Raw genomic sequence first — 14,753 nt, forward strand, 5'->3', positions numbered from 1 at the left:
TTGACCTTGGTGTATAGTATTATGTGGTGGTTTAGTTTCATTCTCTTTTGCTTTTTGTGATTCTAGGCAGTGGTTTATCTATTTTATTTATCCTTTTAAAGAACCAGCTCTTGGTTTCATTAATCTTTTGGATCGTCTCTCGGGGCTCTATTTCACTAACCTACTCTGATTTTGATGATTTCTTTCCTCCTGTTAACTTTTGGATCTCTTTGTTACTCTTTTTTTCTAGTTGTTTCAGTTGTGATAGTAGGTAGGTTACTTGAGATCTCTTCACTGTTTGTTTAAATGAGCCTGTATTACTATAATATTCCCCCTTAGGAAAGCTTTTGCTATATCCCATGGGGTCTGATAATTTGTCTCTGCATTTTCATTGTACCCCAAGTAATTTTTAAGTTCTTTTTTATTTCTTCAATGACCCAGACATTATTCAGAAGTATATAGTTCAGTCTTCATAGCTTGGATGTATTTCTTTGTTTCTTTTTGTGGTTGATTTCAGAAAGATACTTTTTATTATTTCAATATTCACGTACTTATTAAGGCTGTCTTTGTGTCCCAACACATGGTCGATCCTTAAGAATGTTCCATGTGCATTTGAAAAGAATGTATATTCTTTTTGGGGGGAATGAAAGATTCTGAATACATGTTAAGTTCATCTCATCTATAGTCATTTATAGGCATTTAAAGCCTCTATGTCTTTGTTGGCTTTTTGTTCTCATTATCTGTCTCTTGCTCTGATGTCTCCAATTAATACTGTGTTTCTGTTGATGTCTCCTTTAAGGTCAGTAAATACTTTTTTTTAACTATGAATGATATTTTATTTAATCATTTTTGTTTACACAGGAACTCTGGAAACTCAAAATTAATATCTTTGCCAATGAGCTTCTTATAGACACCAGAAAAAGTTTCAACCTTGTGTTCCACGTTGTTCTGCCATGCTTTATTTAATCTTTATGAAATGGCTGCCATCTAATTCCAGGCAAATTTTCTTGCCCGCAATTTCACTTGTGGAGACCAAGTCCTCCAGGATGGCATCATGCACAGCTGTCAGAGTGTGGCTCCTGGGATGCTTTTGCTTATTTTTTGTACAACTTTTTTTAGTTGGTTTAGGCAGAATTTTCCTCTGAGCAATAAAGATAACATGCCTCCCACTGAATTTTTTCTCCAACTCACAGACTAGCCGGACCTGGATTTTCTGGAAAGACTTCAGTTGAGGAACAGGAACAAAGATTATAATAGCTTTGTAACCACTGCCAACTTTGATTTCCTTGGTGACTGTGATATTCAGCTCCCTCAGCTGAGCCTTGAGGTCCGAGTTCATCTCCAGCTCCAGCAGAACCTGCCAGATGTGGGATTCAAACTCATCTAGCTTCACGTTATTGGGATTCACGATCTTCGGCTCGAACTGAACATGCTGTTCTCCTTGTTGAGCACCCACTTAGGAAGAGAGTAAATACTTTTTAAAAAATATATTTGGATGCACATACATTGGGGGAGCATATATATTGATGATGGTTATGTCAGTTGGATTGATCTTCTGACTAATATGTAGTGTCACTTTTCACCTTCTTTGCCTGAAAGTCCAATTTATTTGCTACTAGAATACTGTTTCTACTCTTTAGTTTGCATTATTGGATGGTTCTGTGACCTTAAGGTCAATAAAGGGTTTTCCAGCTGCTGTTCCAGCCTCTGTGTGACAACAGCAATGGAGACTCAAGAAGTCACAGTTGTAAATTGTGTTTTTAGTTTTTTTCTTTTTCTTTCTAACAGTCTTTTTTATTGTTAAAACTCAGACTTGGAAGTTGTGTCTAATTTGGTGCCTGCCACCTCTGAGCACTGGTTTTTAATCCTGGGAATCACTCAAGCACCCCTTTTCATCCTCAAGCCACATGTGTCTGTACTCACCTGTGGCTTAGGATTTTCCTTCTTTTTTCTCTTTCTTTCTCTTCCTTCCTCCTTCCTTCCTTTCTTTTTTTCCTTTCTTTCTTTTTCTCTTTCTTTCTTTCTCCCTCTCTCTCTCTCTCTTTCTTTCTTTCTTTCTTTCTTTCTTTCTTTCTTTCTTTCTTTCTTTCTTTCTTTCTACAGTCATTTCTTTAACTCGGACCTGGAAGTGGTAAGCCTCTTTGCCAAACTCCCAGTCTGGCACCAGCTGTCCCTAGTATAGCCTGTTAGTCCTGGGAATCAGTCCCTTATGCCTTTTTTTGTCCATCAGCCTTAGGAGTCTGTACTCACCTGTGGCTTGATGAGTTTGAGGAGATCCTGGTCATTATTCTTTGAGTTTTCAGGTAAGTTTCATTGATTTTCCTAGTTGATGGGGCGAGCAAGATGCAGTTACATTGCCATGCCACCAAAAGTCTCAGGGTGATTTTAGATTATAGCAGCATCTAGTGATTTAAATGGTCATCAGATAATATACATTTTCTGTACTGTTTCCCCCAGGATTCCTCTTCAAAAGGAGTCATCTTATTCTTCCTTCCATTCTTCCATTCTATTCTAGTATCTATTCTCTCTTCTCTCATATATCATATGGTAACTGTTTCTTTTCTTTTCTTTTCTTTTCTTTTTTAGAAAAGATAAATTAAAAAAACCATAGAGTAGGAGGAATACAACTACATACAATTCCCACCACCCAGTCTCCATATCCCACCCCTTCCCCTGATAGATTTCCCACTATCCCTGAGCATGGACCCAGGGTCATTGTGGGTTGCAGAAGGTAGACGGTCTGGCTTCTGTAATTGCTTCCCCGCTGAACATGGGTGTTGTCTGGTCGGTCCATACTCCCAGTCTGCCTCTCTCTTTCCCTAGTAGGGTGGGTCTCTGGGGAAGTGCAGCGCCAGGACACATTGGTGGGGTCTTCAGTCCAGGGAAGACAGGCCAGCATCCTGATAACATTTGGAACCTGGTGACTGAAAAGAGAGTTAACATACAAAGCCAAACAAACTGTTGAGCAATCATGGACCCAAAGCTTGGAATAGTGGAGAGGAAGTGTTAGGGGGGTACTCACTGCAAACTCTAGTGTACTTCTGCTTTCAGGTATGTATTTAGCAGTAGTTTATGGATACATGTGAACATATGCTCTCTCTCTCACAGAAACTGGTGTATATCTAGGTTTTGAGACTTTGTTAGAAAGTGAACCACCTGGGATGGAATTACAGTATACTATGAAAGGAAAGGTCTCACCCGAGTAATGAAGCTGAAGGGTTGTCATTCCACACGTGAAGTCTCTGGACACAGTCTGAAGTGAAGCATGTTGAGGTGGCGTTCGTTGTGTAGATTAGGTTGTGATGGGCAGATGCAATATTATTTGGTATGGATTGGGAGAGGCATACAGGAAAGTGGGCCCTATCCAAGGGTTCCAGGACTGGGGGAAGTAGAGGCTCAATAGTGGGGATGTGAGGTTCCTGCTGTCTTAGGATTCCAAAAGACAATCGATAGTTAATGTTATCATCACATTATTTGGTAACTGGGTTAATTTTGAAAAGTCCTTTTGTTAGGGTTTGCTGTATAGTACCCAGTATCTTGTATATAGCTGTGCTATTGGTTGCTTCTGATCTACTTGGTCTAGGCTTTTGAGAGAGTCTGCATATCAAATACACAGCCTATATATTAAAAAGACTCAGTCTGTGTTTTAAAAAACTTTGAGATATACAATTGATTTTTCCCCTCTCATATTAATTAACTAGTGATTTATATGACTACATTTTACTAGGAGTGTACATAAACACCATTCCCACCACCAAAAGACTGTGACCCATCCCTCCCACCCACTACCACCCCCCACTGGCCCAAGAATCTGCATGTCTACCCCTCACCACAGGGTTTTTACTTTGGTGCCCTACTTACAATTTGGTCAGGTCCTGCTTTGAGTTTCCCTTTCAGGTCTTCTTAGTCAACTTCTGTTGATGAGTGGGATCATCCCATACTCATCTTTATCTTTCTGACTTAGCTCACTTAACATAATTCCTTCTAGCCCTGACCAAGATGGTTCAGAGAAGGTGGGTTCATTATTCTTGGTAGCTGCATAGTATTCAATTGTGTATATATACCACAGCTTTCTCAGCCACTCATCTGTTGTTGGGCACCTGGGTTGCTTCCAGGTTTTAGCTATTATGAATTGTGCTGCTAGGAACATAGGAGTACACACATCTTTTTGATTGGGTGTTATGGAGCCCTGGGGGTATAATCCCAGAAGAGGAACTACTGGATCATATGGAAGGTCCATGTCTAGCCTTGTGAGATTTTTCTAGACTGCTCTCCACAGAGGTTGGACCAATTTACATTCCCACTAGCAATGCAAAAGGATTCCTCTGTCCCCATAGCCTCTTCAACATTTGTTGCTGCTGTCCTTTTTGATGTATGCCATTCTTACAGGAGTGAGGTGGTATCTTAGTGTTGTCTTAATTTGCATTTCTCTGACAATCAGTGACCTAGAACAGTTTTTCATATGTTTGTTAGAACTTTGTATCTCCTCTGAGGTGAATGTTTTGTTCATATCCTCTGCCCATTTTTGGATGGGGTCATTTGCTTTTTTGATGCTAAGTATGCTGAGCTCTTTATATATTTCGGTGATTAGTTTCTTGTCTGATATATGGCATGTGAAGATCTTCTCCCATTCTATGAGGGGTCTCTCTGTTTGTTTAATAGTTTCTTTGGATGTACAGAAACTTTTCAATTTGATGTAGTCCCATTGGTTTGTTTCTGCTTTAGTCTTCCTTGCAATTGGGTCTGATTCATCAAAGATGTCCTTGAGGTGTATGTGGGAAAGTGTTTTACCAATGTTTTCCTCTAAGTATTTGATTTTTTCTAGTCTGACATCCAGGTCTTTGATCCATTTGCAGTGGAGTTTTGTTTCTGGTGCGATAAGGTGGTTCAATTTCATTCTTCTGCATGTTACAACCCAGTTTTCCCAGCACCATTTATTGAAGAGAGCCTCCTTCTTCCATTTAATACTCTGGGCTCCCTTATCAAAGATTAGATGTCCATAGGTGTGGGGGGTTAGGTCTGGGCTGTCAATTCTGTTCCACTGTTCTGTGTGCCTATTTTTGTTCCAGTACCATGCTGTTTTGATGATGGTGGCTTTATAATATAGTTTAAGGTCTGGGAGTTTGATGTCTCCATTTCTGTTTCTTTTCCTCAAGATGGTTTTGGCAATTATAGGTGTTTTCAGGTTCCAGATAAATGATTGTACTGTTTAGTCTATTCTCTTAAAAAAGCTTGGTGGAACGTTGATGGGTATTGCATTAAATTTGTATATGGCTCTGGGGAGAATATTCATTTTGATGGTATTTAGTCTTCCAATCCATGAACATGGGATATCTTTCCATTCCTTGGTATCAGTTTCTATTTCCTTGAGTGTTGAATCATAGTTTTCAGTATACAAGTCTTTCACTTCTTTGGTCATCTTTATTCCTAGGTATTTTATTTATTTTGCTGAAACAGTAAATGGGAGTGATTTCTGGATGTCTTCTTCAGATTTAGTGTTTGCATAAAGAAATGCCACTGATTTTTGTACATTGAATTTGTAGCCAGATACCTTGCTATATTGCCTAAAAACTTCCAATAGTTTTCTGCTGGATTATTTAGGTTTTTCTATGTATACTATCATATCATCTGCAAATAGTGAGAGCTTGACTTCTTCCCTTCCAATCTGTAGTCCTTCGATTTCTTTCTCTTGACTGATTGCTATGGCAAGAACTTCCAATACTATGTTGAAGAGTATTGGTGACAGTGGACAGCCCTGTCTAGTCCCTGTTCTGAGGGGAAATTCTTAAAGTTTCTGTCCATTGAGTATGATGTCGGCTGTACGTTTGCTAATATAGACTCCACTATCTTGAGGAATTTCCCATCTATTCCCAATTTTTTGTAGAGTTTTGAGCATGAATGGGTGTTGGATTTTGTCAAAGGCTTTCTCTGCATCTATTGAGATAATCATGTGGTTTTTGGATTTGCTTTTATTGATGTGGTGAATGACATTGATTGACTTATGGATGTTGAACCAGTCTTGCATTCCTGGGATGAATCCCACTTGGTCGTGATGAACAATCTTTTTGATTCGCTGCTGTATCCGGTTGGCCAAGATCTTGTTTAATATTTTGGCATCTATGTTCATCAGAGATATTGGTCTGTAGTTTTCTTTTTTTGTTCTGTCCCTATCATTTTTTGGTATCAGGGTTATGTTGGCTTCATAGAAGGTGGAAGGGTGTATTCCTGTTTCTTCCATCTTATGGAAAAGCTTAAGAAGTATGGGTACTGATTCCTGAAAGTTTTGTAGAATTCGTTTATGAAACGATCTGGTCCAGAACTTTTGTTGTTGGGGAGATTCTTAGTCCACAGAAAGAGCCACTAGCCCAGCCAGATCTCACTGTTGGGGAGATTCTTAATGACAGTTTCAATTTCTTTGTCTGTGATTGGTGCATTTAGATTGTGTAGTCCTTCTTGGTTCAGTTTTGGAAGGGTATATGATTCTAGGAGTTGTTCCATTTCTTCCAGACTCTCTAGCTTGGTGGCGTATAATTCTTCATAGAAGTTTCTCATGATTCTCTGGATTTCTGTGGTGTCAGTTGTGATATCTCCTCCATCGTTTACAATTCTATTAATTTGAGTCTTCTCTCTTTTTTTGTTTGGTGAGTCTGGCTAGGGGTTTGTCAATTTTGTTTTATCTTTCAAAGAACTAACATTTGGCATCATTGATCTTTTGTATGGTTCTCTTATTTTCGATGTTGGTTATTGCTTCTCTAATTTTAGTGATTTCTGTCCTTCTGGTTGCTTTAGGGTTCCCTTTTTCCTCTTCCTCTAAGTCCTTGAGGTGTACAGTAAGGTCGTTCATTTGAGCTTTTTCTTGGTGTTTAATATGTGATTGTATGGCTATAAGTTTTCCTCTCAGTACTGCTTTAGCTGTGTCCCAAATATTTTTATAGGTTCTGTCTTCATTTTCATTTGTTTCCAAGAACATTTGAATTTCCTGCTTGAGTGAATCTCTGACCGAGTGTTTCTTAAGGAGTATGTTGTTTAGTTTCCAAATTCTGTGACTTTTAAAAATTGTCTGTTTGTTGTTAAATGTTAGTTTTACTCCACTGTGGTCTGAGAAGATACTTGGGATGATTTCGATGCTCTTGAATTTATTGATGCTTTCTTTGTGTCCTAACATGTGTTCTATCCTTGAGTATGTGTTATGTGGATTTGAAAAGAAGGTGTATTCCAGTTTTTTGGGATGAAGGACTCTGAAAATATCCAAGAGGTCTAGTCTGTCAATCTCTTCATTCAATTCTCTTTTATCTTTGTTTTTTCTCTGCATTGTTAATCTGTCTAAGTGTGAGTGTGGGGTATTGAAGTCTCCCACTATTATTGTATTACTATTGAAGTATTTTTGTAATTGTTTCAGTAAGTGCTTGAGGTATTTAGATGGTCCCTCATTGGGTGCATAGATGTTAATAATTGTTAAGTCTTCTTGGCTGATTGATCCTCTAATCATTATGTAATGTCCTTGCCTATCTTTTATTACTTTATTTAATTTAAAATCTATTGTGTCTGAGATGAGAATGGCTGTTCCTGCCCTTTTTTGTGGTCTGTTAGCCTGTTTCCATCCTTTCACTTTAAGTCTGTGTTTATCTTGTTGTGACAGATGGGATTCTTGCAAGCAGCATGTGGTTGGGATATGTTTTCTGATCCATCTCCCCACTCTGTGCCTTTTGATGGGTGAGTTTAAGCCACTGACATTTATTGATATTATGGATTTAATGTATTGTAGTGCCATTGTTCAAAAAAAAATTTTTTTTGTTTGCTCTGATATATTGCAAGTATTATAGTGATGTTCTTGTTTATAAGAGGTCTTTTAGAACCTCTTTCAGGTCCGGTTTGGTGATGGTTGCCTCCTTTAACAGTTGTTTGTCTAAGAAGGTTTTGATCCCTCCATCTAATTTGAATGAAAGTATAGCAGGATATCTTATCCTTGGTTGAAACCCTTTTTCATTCAGGGCTCCATAGATATCTTGCCATTCATTCTCTTCTGGCTTTTAGAGTTTGAGTGGAGAAGTCTGCAGATAATCTTATGGATTTTCCCCTGTATGTGACTTTTCGTTTCTCTCTTGCAGCCTTTAGGATCCTTTCTTTATCCTTACTCCTTCTCTTTGTGACTATGATGTGTCTTGGTGTCATCAGGTCTGGGTTGATTCTGTTTGGAACTCTGGGCCTCTTGAATCTTGATGTCCTTTCTGTTATTCAGGTCTGGGAAGTTTTCTTCTATTATTTCCTCTAGAATGTTTGCTTCCCCTTCCTCTCTTTCTTCCTTTGGCAGGCCAATTATATGAATGTTACTTCTTTTGAGATCATCCCATCTGTCTCTGTTGTTGTTTTCAGTGTCTCTCAATCTCTTTTTGAGCTCTTTCACCTCTTTCTTCATTTTCTCTAACTCCTCCTCTTTCTGACTAATTCTGTTTTCTGCTTCTGTTAGTCTGATTTCCCTTGCCTCAGCTTCTTTCTTCATTACAGCTATTTCAGCTTTCACTTCTCTAATTGCCTCAATATAATCAGCATTTTCCTTGGGGGTCTCAACTGTTGTTTCCCTAATACTGCCATTCCTTTCCTCCAATGTTGTTTTCATTTCTGTGATTAATAAGTTTATTATTGCTTGCATACTTTTCTTATTTATGGTTACTTCTGGCTGATTTGTAGTTTCCTCTGGGCTCTTGTCTTCATTAATTGGAGTAGTAGTTTTATTTGTTTTTGATCTACCCATTTTTTAATTTATGTGTTTCTTTTTTTATGCTCTGTTGTTCCTCAGTTGTTGTGTCTTGAGTACAAGTAACACTGTACTAAATACCTTTATGACAAATGCACTCACCAACATCAGGAATTACAATAGCAAATGAAGCAAGTATTGAAGCAGTTTAATCACTACCAGTTAGCCAAACAATGTCTCCAGTCCGTGAAAAAATAGCAACCAAGTCCAAGTGAAGAAAGAGAAAAGAAAGAAGGGATATCAAGAATAGACTGTTACGCAAATCTACTATCCACTGTATATTCTATGGGTTTCAAGAGAGGAAAGGGAATTATAGAAGAGATACACACATAGAGAGTCCACTCTGAGTCAGATTTCTTCCCCAAAATAATTCACAAATTCAGAAAGGCAAAGAAGAAGGAAGGAAGAAGTGTATGACAAGATAAAAAAAAGAGAGAGAAATAAGAGAGAGAAAAGGAAAAGATAAGAAAAAGAGCTGTAATTAAAGAGCAGTGAAAGGAAAGCCTTTTTATAAATAGATTACTTTATTTTTTATTTTATTTATTTTTTTTTAAATTAGCTAGGAGGAGGAAGAAGAGGAGAGTCTGTAGAGGAAGTAGGAGTAATGAGACAAGTTCCTCTCACAATAGATAAGATGCCCACTACCCTAGCAATGAAAGATACCCTAAGAGTTAATTCTGATCAACCTAAAGGGGGGGAAGATATATGCCTTCATATAATATTAATAATAAAATAGAGCAGGGTGAAACACCCTGTCCTAGATTGCCTCAAGCCTCCTGAGCAGAGGCAGCTGATTTTTAAGATAGAAAAAAAAACCCTCAAGACTAGACAAGGATAGCAAGAATAGACAGTTATGCAAATCTACTATCCACTGTATATTCTAGGGGTAGCTAAAGGAGGAAGGGAAGTTGAGCGGAGAAACTCGCAGAGAGAGTCCACTCTGAATCAGATTTCTTCCCCTAAATAATTCCCAAATGTGTATCAGTGAATTCTTAAAGCTGTAGTATTAAGGAAGAAAGGATGACAAGAATGAGAAAAAAAAAGAAAAAAAAAGAAAGAGAGAGAGAAAAAAGAAAAAGATAAGTAAAAGAACAGTAATAAAAAGTGGTGAAAGGAAAGAGTTATTTATTTATTTATTATTATTTAATTAGCTATGGGATGGAGGGAGGGGAGCTGCCTGTACAGCTACTTAAAAAGAAAAAATGCCAGAGGTTTCAGAAGGGAATAGACTTAGAATGAATGATACTCCCTGGTGGGACAGGTTCTTGGTAAAGAAAGAAGCTCAGCAGGGGAGCCTGCTAGGAGCTTGTCCCCAGGGACTGGTTATGTGAGGGGGAGGTGCACTTTGGAAATAATAATTTAAAAGACATTTTTTTTTCCTTTCTTTCTACTCTATTTTTTAAACCAAATTAAGTTATAGTCACCTTCTTGGTGTCACCGCTAGGACCCCCTTATTGACTGGCCTACTAAAGGCAGAAAATCCTACCATTTCCAGTCGATGTGGTCAGAGTTCAAACCACTAGCAACTTCTCAGTCTGCCATCTTCCGGGAACTCCCGGTAACTGTTTCTTAAGGTTACAAACTCCTTATGAGCTGGGATCACTTAACATGCACTTCATTAAAATGTAAAATGATAGGTTATGTGGAATATAACACTTTGCAGAATACTTTGATTCTACTTGATGTACTTTATTCACTAAAGGTGATAAACTATCAACAGTATGCTATGGACAAGACAGAAAATCCTTAATTAACAAACATTTTTTCCAAAATTTCATTTTACTAAGTCATTTGTGAAGAACTTGAAAATGTTTTCTTACAGAAACATTTCTCTGTGAAGTACGTAGATTCCCATCCAACCTATGAAACATAATTGAGAATATGACCCAACATTAGACTTGTGTAACAAACCTGAAAAGTGAATGAGGTGGAAAGCTTTGCAACTATTGAAGCATTATTGCAGATGTCTCTCTCCCTCTCCCTCTCTATGACCCCCTTCCTTCTTGATTTCTGGATGTCTCTATCTAATTAATAAATAAAGATAACAAAAAATAATATATATGTATGGACTATTACTATAATGGGAGAGAGACTCTTCTGTGTGTGCAAGACTGGTCTTTGCAGAGTGTTCTAAGAAAAAGAGATATTTGACACTCTTCCATTTGTCTTGGACATTATTTGCCCTCATCCAAGAACCTTTCTATTTCCCAAAATAGCACTTTTAAGAATATTTGATGTTAACCAAATCAGAACTCATATATTCCTGCTGTAAAAGATAGCACAAAATAAGTTCATTCAGATGAATCTCATAAACATGTATGACTTTTCTGTGAGATGCATCTTCTGTTGAGTAGTGTTCTTCCAAACTGTTTTTAACTTTCACAGATTCTGTCTGGCTTTGAGGATCCACAGTCTCTCTCAAAACTCTCTTATTTCACTGTAATTTTGTAGAAAACAGAAACATCAAGGCTTGGAAGCTTTGTCCCTGTGTCATTCCTAGATCATTTATTTATATATTGAGATGTGCAAGTCTAGTATTATTTGTACTCCAGAAAGCTGAGTAATATCATCCACCCTAAGGCAACAGAATGTCCACTTTGCAAAACCTTCCAAAAGCAGCTCCTTCGGTACTCACTAATAGCCTGGAGACCTGGGAGCCACCCTGGGGTTTGGAGGCTGAAGGTAATGACACACAACCACCTGGCTATGCTTACCAGTCACTTTGCCAAAGTTGTACAGCTGGTGTCTGTATGTTGGAAGATGCTTTTGCTCCCCTGCTGTATCCTGGATTGCCAAGAAGAACCGTTCCAGTGGGTTTTAAAAAGAACACAATTTATCTTTTCTCAGAGGCACCCTTGTTGCTTTGCTTGTGGCAGGTCCAGCTCAGTTCAGGTTTGCGGTTATGTAAGTGTTATATACTGAGCCATCTGTCTTCTCTAGAAGCCCAGAAGATTTTTAAACCAGGTTACAGAGAGAATTTGGCAGTGGATTTTATTTCAAATATGAAACTACAGAATATTCTGAGCTGCAGTCATGTCCTTGAATTGAGCAGATAGTGTATGATTTTTGTCTTTCATTTATGCCTAAATAGTGTGTTTACTTAGAGTTGTATAATACCACAGCTCTTTATTTATTTATTTATTTATTTATTTTAAAAGAAGACAATAACAAAACCATAGGCTAGGAGAGGCACAACTCCACACAATTCCCACCACCAGATCTGTATATACCATCCCCTTCTCTGATAGCTTTCCTATTCTTTAACCCTCTGAGAGTGTGGGCCCAAGGTCATTGTGGGATGCAGAAGGTGGAAGGTCTGGCTCTGTAATTGCTTCCCAACTGAACATGGGCATTGACTGTTCTATCCATACTCCAAGTCTTCCTCTGTCTTTCCCTAATAGAGGGGTCTCTGGGGAAGCAGAGCTCCATGACACATTGGTGAGGTCCTCTGTCCAAGGAAGTCTGGTCGGCATCATGCTGGCATCTGGAGCCTGGTGGCTGAAAAGAGAGCTAACATACAAAGCCAAACAAATTGTTGAACAATCATGGACCTAAAGGCTGGAATAGTGCAAATGAAATATTGAAGAGTACTCACTGCAGACTATTCTGTACTTTTGTTTTCAGGTATATATTTTGCCCTAGTTCATGGATATGTGTGAACATATGTTTTATCTCAGGGGACCTCGTCTATATCTAGGTTTTGGGACTTTGTTAGGAAGTGAACCACCTGGAATGGAATTAGAGAATACTATAAAAGGAAAGGTCTCACCCTAGTAATGAAGCTGAAGAGTTGTTATTCCACACCTGAAGTGTCTGGATATAGTCTGAAGTGAAGCATGATGAGGTAGCACTCGTTGCATTGATTAGGCTGTGATCATTGGCAGATGCAACATTATTTGATATGCATTGAGAGAAGCATGCAAGAAAGTGTACCCCACTCTAAGGTTCCAGGACTGGGGGAAATATAGGCTTTATAGTGGAAATGTGAGGTTCCTGCTGTCTTAGGGTTCAAGAAGACAATGGATACTTATTGTTATCATCACATTATTTGGTAATTGAGTTAACTTTGAAAAGTCCCTTTGTTAGGGTTTGCTGTATAATAGCCAACATCTTGTATATAACTGTGCCACTAGTTGCTTCTGTTCTCCCTGGTCTAGGCTGTTGAGAGAATCAACATATCAAAGACTCAGCCTATGTATTAAAAAGACTCAGTCTGTGCTTTAAAAAGTTTGAGACATATTAAAAAAAAAGTTTGAGACATACAATCAATTTTTCCCCTCTCATTTTAATTTAATAGTGATTTTTATGACTACAAATTAATAGAAGTGTAAATAAACACCATTCCCACTACCAAAAGACTGTGTACTACCCCCCTCAAACCCCGCCCCCACCACCTCAGGAAGCCAAATGTCCACCCTCCCCCTCACCACAGTGTTTTTACTTTGGTGCCCTACTCTAGATTTAGTCAAATCCTGCTTATAGATTCCCTTTCTGTTCTTCTTTCTCAACTTCTGTTGATGAGTGGGATCATCCCATACTCACCTTTATCTTTCTGACTTAGCTTACTTAACGTAATTCCTTCTAGCTCCATCCAAGACGGGTCAGAGAAGGTGGGTTGATTGTTCTTAATAGCTGCATAGTATTCCATTGTGTATATATACCACAGCTTTCTCAGCCACTCATCTGTTGTTGGGCACCTGGGTTGCTTCCAGGTTTTAGCTATTATGAATTGTGCTGCTATGAATATAGGCATACACATATCTTTTTGGTTGGGCATTATGGAATCCTTAGGGTATATTCCCAGGAGAGGAATTACTGGGTCATATGGAATGTCCATGTCTAGCCTTGCGAGTTCTCCAGATTGCTCTCCTGACAGGCTGGACAAATTTACATTACCACCAGCAGTGCAGAAGGGTTCCTCTGTCCCCCCAGCCTCTCCAACATTTGTTGTTGCTGTCCTTTTTGATGTATGCCATTCTCACAGGAGTGAGGTGGTATCTCAATGTTGTCTTTATTTTCATTTCTCTGACAATCAGGGAACTGGAGCAGTTTTTCATATGTTTATTAGACTTTTGGATCTCCACTGAAGTGAATGTTTTGTTCATATCCTCTACTCATTTTTGGATTGTGTCATTTGCTTTTTTGGTGCTAAGTTTGCTGAGCTCTTTGTATATTTTGGTTATTAATCTCTTGTCTGATGTGAAGATCTTCTCCCAGTCTGTGAGGGGTCTCTTTGTTTGTGTGATAGTTTCTTTGGCTGTGCAGAAGCTTTTCAATTTGATGTAGTCCCATTGGTTTGTTTCTGCTTTAGTCTTCCTTGCAGTTGGGTTTGTTTCATCAAAGATATACTTGAGGTATAGGTGGGAAAGTGTTCCACCAATGTTTTCCTCTAAGTATTTGATAATTTCTTGTCTAACATCCAGGTCCTTGATCCATTTCGAGTTGACTTTTGTTTCTGGTGAGATACGGTGGTTCAGTTTCATTCTTCTGCATGTTTCAACCCAGTATTCCCAGCACCATTTGTTGAAGAGAACCTCCTTTCATTTAATACTTTGGGCCCCCTTATCAAAGATTAGATGTCCATAGGTGAGGGGGTTTAGTTCTGGTCTTTAATTCTGTTCCACTCGTTTGTGTGCCTATTTTTGTTCCAGTACCAGGCTGTTTTGATTATGATGGCTTTATAATATAGTTTGAGAGCCTCCTTCTTCCAATTAACACTTTGGACCCCATTATCAAAGATTTGATGTCCATAGTTGTGGGGGTTTAGTTCTGGGCTTTCAATTCTGTCCCACTGGTCTGTGTGCCTATTTTTGTTCCAGTACTATGCTGTATTGTTTATGGTGGCTTTATAATAAAGTTTGAGGTCTAGGAGTGTGATGCCTCCATTTCTGTTTATTTTCCTCAAGATGGTTTTGACAATTCAATGTTTTCTGGTTCCAGAAAAATGATTGTAGTTTTTGTTCTATTCTCTTAAAAAAGCTTGGTGGAACTTTGATGGTTATCGTGTTAAATTTGTATA

At 38.4% G+C, this 14,753-nt stretch overlaps 1 pseudogene; it reads right to left on the bottom strand.

The window, feature by feature from the left end:
• Positions 1 to 822: 822 nt before the first annotated feature.
• Positions 823 to 14,753, bottom strand: part of LOC103116024 (small ribosomal subunit protein eS7-like) — an 84,553-nt pseudogene continuing 70,622 nt past the window's right edge.

This window comes from Erinaceus europaeus, chromosome 4 (assembly GCF_950295315.1).
Source record: "Erinaceus europaeus chromosome 4, mEriEur2.1, whole genome shotgun sequence".
Lineage (NCBI taxonomy): Eukaryota > Metazoa > Chordata > Mammalia > Eulipotyphla > Erinaceidae > Erinaceus > Erinaceus europaeus.